The sequence below is a fragment of the Suncus etruscus genome, chromosome 19, assembly GCF_024139225.1.
Source record: "Suncus etruscus isolate mSunEtr1 chromosome 19, mSunEtr1.pri.cur, whole genome shotgun sequence".
Classification (NCBI taxonomy): domain Eukaryota; kingdom Metazoa; phylum Chordata; class Mammalia; order Eulipotyphla; family Soricidae; genus Suncus; species Suncus etruscus.
This window is the reverse complement of record NC_064866.1, coordinates 5,045,386-5,051,013: the sequence shown is the minus strand read 5'-3', so window position 1 is coordinate 5,051,013 and position 5,628 is coordinate 5,045,386. Positions and strand designations below refer to the sequence as shown.

At 38.5% G+C, this 5,628-nt stretch overlaps 1 non-coding gene across 1 annotated transcript; it reads left to right on the top strand.

Annotated features, from left to right (window-relative positions):
* Nucleotides 1–3,342: 3,342 nt before the first annotated feature.
* Nucleotides 3,343–3,472, top strand: LOC125997759 (small nucleolar RNA SNORA22). The gene has a single exon (XR_007491779.1). It is a non-coding gene; the product is annotated as a small nucleolar RNA SNORA22 (small nucleolar RNA).
* Nucleotides 3,473–5,628: the final 2,156 nt, after the last annotated feature.

Genomic DNA, 5,628 nt, shown 5'->3' with positions numbered 1-5,628 from the left:
ACTCTTAGTGTCATCTCTCTGAGAAATAATAGAATTTTTCCTATCTTTGATATGTCAAATCAAACCTGGGGTCTCTTGTCATGTACTAGAGTCAATAATTTACCCTTTTTCTATTTATAATATCCAAAGGGCTCCTCTCCTGAGTGAATTCTTTGCTAATCAATGAGATATGACTTATGGGAGTGCCTAAAGCCAATGGGATTGGCACCTGTCCAACATCTATCCAGCAGAGGTCACCCAAATTTATTTGTTGTCTTTGCATTTAGAAATAGAGGATTCTGGGAGAGGTGAAGGACATGGCTTTTTTAGTGTCATAATCAGTGCTCTCTTTTTATTAACAACCTTATCCAGATCTTTGGTTGTTTTCTGTTGGGGACTGTGACTTGTTTGAGGCCATTTTGCTGTTCTTTCTGCCATAACCCAGCCTTTTTACCTAAAGGCTACATGCAGTCTTGCTGTAAGTTTTTGAGCTAAAGAGAAAGGAATGTGCAGCTGCAGGAGATAATTAATCTTGTAGCCCGGAGGAGAGCAACACGGCCCGGTACCATTCCCAGAAATGAGGTCTTACTCCCTCAACTACATTCCGGAGTCAACAAGGCAGTTATTATGTGTACATGTTACATTGTCTGTACAAAATTATTTCTGTAAGAACATTGCCCCCACCTTATATCTGTTAAAAGTTTAGAAATGCAGCTAGAAGGTCACAAGAAATTTCCATGGAAACAGCACGTTCATCATGACTTGCAGGTCATCCTGCCTCCTAGCCCACTGCCCATTTCCTTATTTGGAGAATGATTTACTTTCTTTGTTCCTTGTAACCTGATATGTATTCTTGCCTTGTATGGACCTTCGCACCAAAAGTGTGATTGACATCACCTTTGTACTGCCCCCTTCTCCTTCACTATAAAAGAAGGAGCTGTATCTCAATAAAGGCCCTTGAACAGTGAGACGCTGCCTTGGGTCTTTATTATTAACCTCTCTCAGATTTTTTACAGGTGTGGTTGCTCTTCTACTCAGCAAAATAGGAGTGCGGTTGTCTGAGAAGCCTTCCCAGCTAATTCCTGCTGGCCGGGTCCCCCCTGGGGGGCTTCAGGACCCCGCATTTTGGCGCCCAACGCTGGGCTCGAAGATCACCACCACACCCCGAACGACTACGGGTCGGCGAGTCCGGAGCTGTTTCATAAATCGTGGGAATTACCTCATCAGGGTAAGCGTTGAAACGAGTTAGCCTTAATCAAATATTTAAACTGCAGTTTTTTCAGTCGTTCTGATCACCGCCCCTGATTGGCTCTTGGGGCTTAACCCATAGGATACGTTACCATGGGTGTTTCTTTGAGTACTGAGCTTAAATTCATTATTGATATTCAGTCTGAGTTGAAAGCCAGACATATAGAGGTTACCAAAACAGATATTTGTAATTTTTTAATGTTTGTTCATGATGTTTGCCAGAAATCTAGTGTTCTTGGGCTCCCTCTCGCTCTGACTCTGTCTCTCAGTTTCCTTCCTCTTCTGACCCTTTATCTTTACTTCTGCCGCTGCACCCTCTGTGCAAAATCCTAAACAGCCCTTCACTTCCCTAGCCTCAGAAACCTTTACTCCCCTCACCACCCTCCCCTCCTTAGCCAGCAATTGCAACAATACAAAGCCTTTAATTGGAAAAGCCTCAAAAAGCCATTTCAAGCCGTAACCTCCTATGGCCCCCAAGCCCCTTACACGCTCTCCTGCTTAGAATCTAAAAGCTGAACTCTTTGTCTCTTGGGAAGTTAACTTTTTTTTCCGCTGCAAAGCCCTTGCAGATAGGCAGGAATCCTGATCTCTAAGCTCTTATAGCTGGCCTCGCCTCTTTTCATACCTTAAAGGTACAGCACACACTTTCCAGGTCCCAGCTTGCCAACATGGCTCTTGCTGCCCTCTGTGCCTGGAAGTCGCTCCCCAGAGCTGGCATTCCAGCAGCTCCCCCACACCGGCAACAAACTATTGCTGCTTTCTCCTTCCCCCCCCCCCCTTTTTCTGACTTGAGTTCCCAACTCACCACAATTACATCCATGGTCTCTCACCTCTCTAACAAACTTGATAATGCTCTTGGCTCAAAAACCAGCGCTACCTTTCCTGTCTTTCTCCCTAATGGAGAAAGTCTTCCCCCGCCTGCTCAGCAGCCTCCACCGCGGAGAACGCTCAGTCCCTAACCATGGCAGATTCCCTCCTCTCACCGCTCCCCCTCTTAAAGCTATAGAAATGATACTACTTGGCCAAATTAAAAATCTTAAACAAATCTTAAGCCTTCAAAAACAGGCTGCTTCTCTTGATTCACAGGTTTCTGCCCTTCAGGCGTTTCCCCCCCCTCCTAAATCTATAGTTGTCTGTCCTCTGCCCACTGAATTCCACGGCCAGGCCCCCCCTCTTGAGAATTCAGAGGGACAAACTAATAAAAGTGAGGCTGAGTGCCATAAAACAGAAACTGCTGCAGTGCCTACAAAAAATTCTAAGGGCACAGTGAGCAGAATAATTACAAAGTATCAGCTGCTAAGCCATAAAACCTTGCGATATCTACACTTTGCTGTTAAAACTTCTAAGCCTAATGTACCCTTTACTCAGTACATTTTCTCAAACCAATCCTCAGCCTCCTTCAGCCTCTTTCCTGCCAGCCTTGGAAAACAGCCAGCTCAGGCCCTGCCACTCCCACTTTAAGCCTTCCAATTCACCTTGAAATACCCAATCTTTGTTATTCAAAAAAAATCTGAAAAGTGGCATCTCTTGCATATTCTCAAATCAATTAATAAAACCATGATCCCCATGGTGCTTTTGCAACCCAGACTCCCCTCTTCGGTTGCCATTCCCTCTAATTCCAATAAATTAGTAATTAATCTTAAAAGATTGCTTTTTTTTTCTCTATATCATTACACCCTGCGGACTGTAAATAATTTGCCTCTAGCCTTCCTGCTGTTAACTGTGCTAGCCCCTCCCCGAATTATCAGTGAAAGACTCTGCTTCACCTTGTCAGCTCTACACTTCGTCAAATATGTGTTATTAGGTTTAGTGCATTAAGTGGTGTAAAGTAATTATTAAAACATTAAAAAGCAACAGGAAGATAAGAGCAATAAACTTTTTTTTTCTCGTGCCTCTCAGAAAATTTTAGAGCAAGGTCATGATTCTGTCACTTTACAGATAACAAAATGTTGGTAAAAGAAAAACTTCTTTGTGTTTTAAAATCCAAACGAACACAAAAGTGTTAAATTTAAGTCTTATATTTCTATTAAAAGTTTTATTTTAATTTTTAAAGTATTTATAAAATTATGTGAAAAATAATGTGGTTAGCCTTTTTTAAACTATATAGTTAATTTAATGCACAGTAAACACCTACGTGTGCTTTATAGTACCCTTAGTTTTAACTTTGTGCTACAGCAATGGTTGTTCTTTATTTCTGCATTGAAAAAACTATTATTTTAAGTGCATTCAAAATATCAGCACATTATACAAATCTGTATATTTGTGTCACAGTGAAAAAATAATATTAATGAAAAATATATTATATATAATTTTATAAGTAATATATAAAAGTAACTAAACTTTATAAGCGAATTAACTAGTATTAAATACAATTTTAGTCTTAAGTTCTAAGTGTGTAAATGCATCAAATGTCTTTAACTATATTTTATAATAATCTAAGCATTTAGTTAATTTGGTATATAATATTTTTTACAAATTATTCACTTAAAGTCTTCATAGTAAAAACAGTTGTTTGTTTTTTAAAATCAGTTTTTTATACCTTTAATAATCATAGTTCATGCTATTGTGTTTAATCATAAAAATTTTAACACTTTATTGCAGCTGTCTTACTGTTCTACTGCAAAACCAATTTAAAGAAAACCTATTCATTTACAGCAAATGATTTCATACTTCAGAGTGAAGACTCCTTCTACAGTGCTCATTAACCATTTTACTTAAAAAATTTTTACTGCTTATTAACCATTTTACTTAATGTTTTAAACTTCAAATTAAAATTGTTTTAAAAATGTTTTGTGTTAAATCTAAACCTTAAAATTTATTTTCAGCAAAGTTCCACTCCATCTACATTAAGTACTTCTCAAAACTAAAAAGTTTTTCTACAAAAATTTTTTTTCTTCTCACAAACATGCTAGCTAAATATTTAAAAGCGCTTGTCAATTTTTTATAATTAAGTCTTAAATCACTCCTTTTATCTGTTTATCTGTCTGTTGTGATGAATGAAAGTGGCCACAAGTGTAAAATGTTGTGTTTAGTATTGTTTTGTTTTGTCTGTTTATTTGTTATCTCTACATTTTATAATAATACAATTTTTAAAGCCTTATCCATTTTTCAAATTTCAATTAATTTTTTCAACCTGGTTCAGTCTGGTCAGTTCACAAACTGGCATCTTGCAACTAAAAATCATGTGTTAAAAATTATGTATTAAGCTAGCTTTGTCCTTCTAAAAACATGGCGGAAAGTGTGAAGGATGGCAAACCCCAAATTTCTCAATGGCCATCGGGGATAACTTTTCCCTGGAGAATTTCTGGACTTTGCAGTCACCCAACTTTCCTGCTATGTGTAAGTTCAGGCCTATAGAATATGTATTTATAGCTAAAAAATAGCATCTAGCTTTAAAATAATAACTAAAAAGTTTAAGAAAAATCATTTAGGTTCAGTTTAAAAGTTTTTAAAAAATTGGCGATTGTTATTTATAAAAATTTTTTGAATGCTGAAGTCTAACAAAAAATTTCCAAAGTCTAACAAAAAATTTCCGCAGCCTTCCACAGTCCTGTCTTCATCCACTTCAAAAAAAAAAAAAAGCCTGTCACCCCTCCTGCCAGCCGCCTTTCCTGCAAACCTGTTTCTAACTGACTCCACCTTTGACAATGCTGAATTAGACACTCTGCCTAGCTGCCTTGGTTGCCCACCATTGCCACCAACAACCTCCATTGCAAACAAGTCACGGTCGTGGAACTTTGCTTGCTCGAACCATATATGTGCCCGCCTGTTCAACAATCAGACATTTGCAATCAAATCATTATTGTTAACAACTCTTCCATCTTCATTGAAGCCCCCAACTCCACTTATTTTGTTTGCTCCACTGAATTTTCTCCCCATATTGTTACTAAAATGTTTCTTGCTTATCATAATTATTATGTTTTAGCTTTGTTAATGCCTAAAATAACCATCAAACCTGTTGGTCGGTTTCCACCTCAAACCTCATCCTGCAAATGGTCAATGCCTCTGCCCAGGCACTCTCTAACACCAGCTATGAACACTGTTGGATCTGCTATTCACCGGTTTTGCCGTTTTATGAAAGCATCACAACGTTTAAATCTCCTATCTACACCAATGACTCTAAACTTCTTCTCTGGAAAGTTCAGCCTCAGCGTCATTAACTCACTGTTGGGCAAGTTGTGAGCTACGGATTCTGCCTTCTGGCCCATCCTCCTCCTCTCAAGTTATTTTAAATATTATAAATGCCTCTGCTCTAGCCCTCACAGACCCATATTATGAACGCTGTTAGCTTAGCTTCTCTCCTCAACCCCTACGATACTGTTAGTTCCCTTGCTGATGTAGTTCTTCAAAATCGTCGTGCTCTATATTTTGCCCTTATGAAAGAGGGGGGAGTCTGTGTAG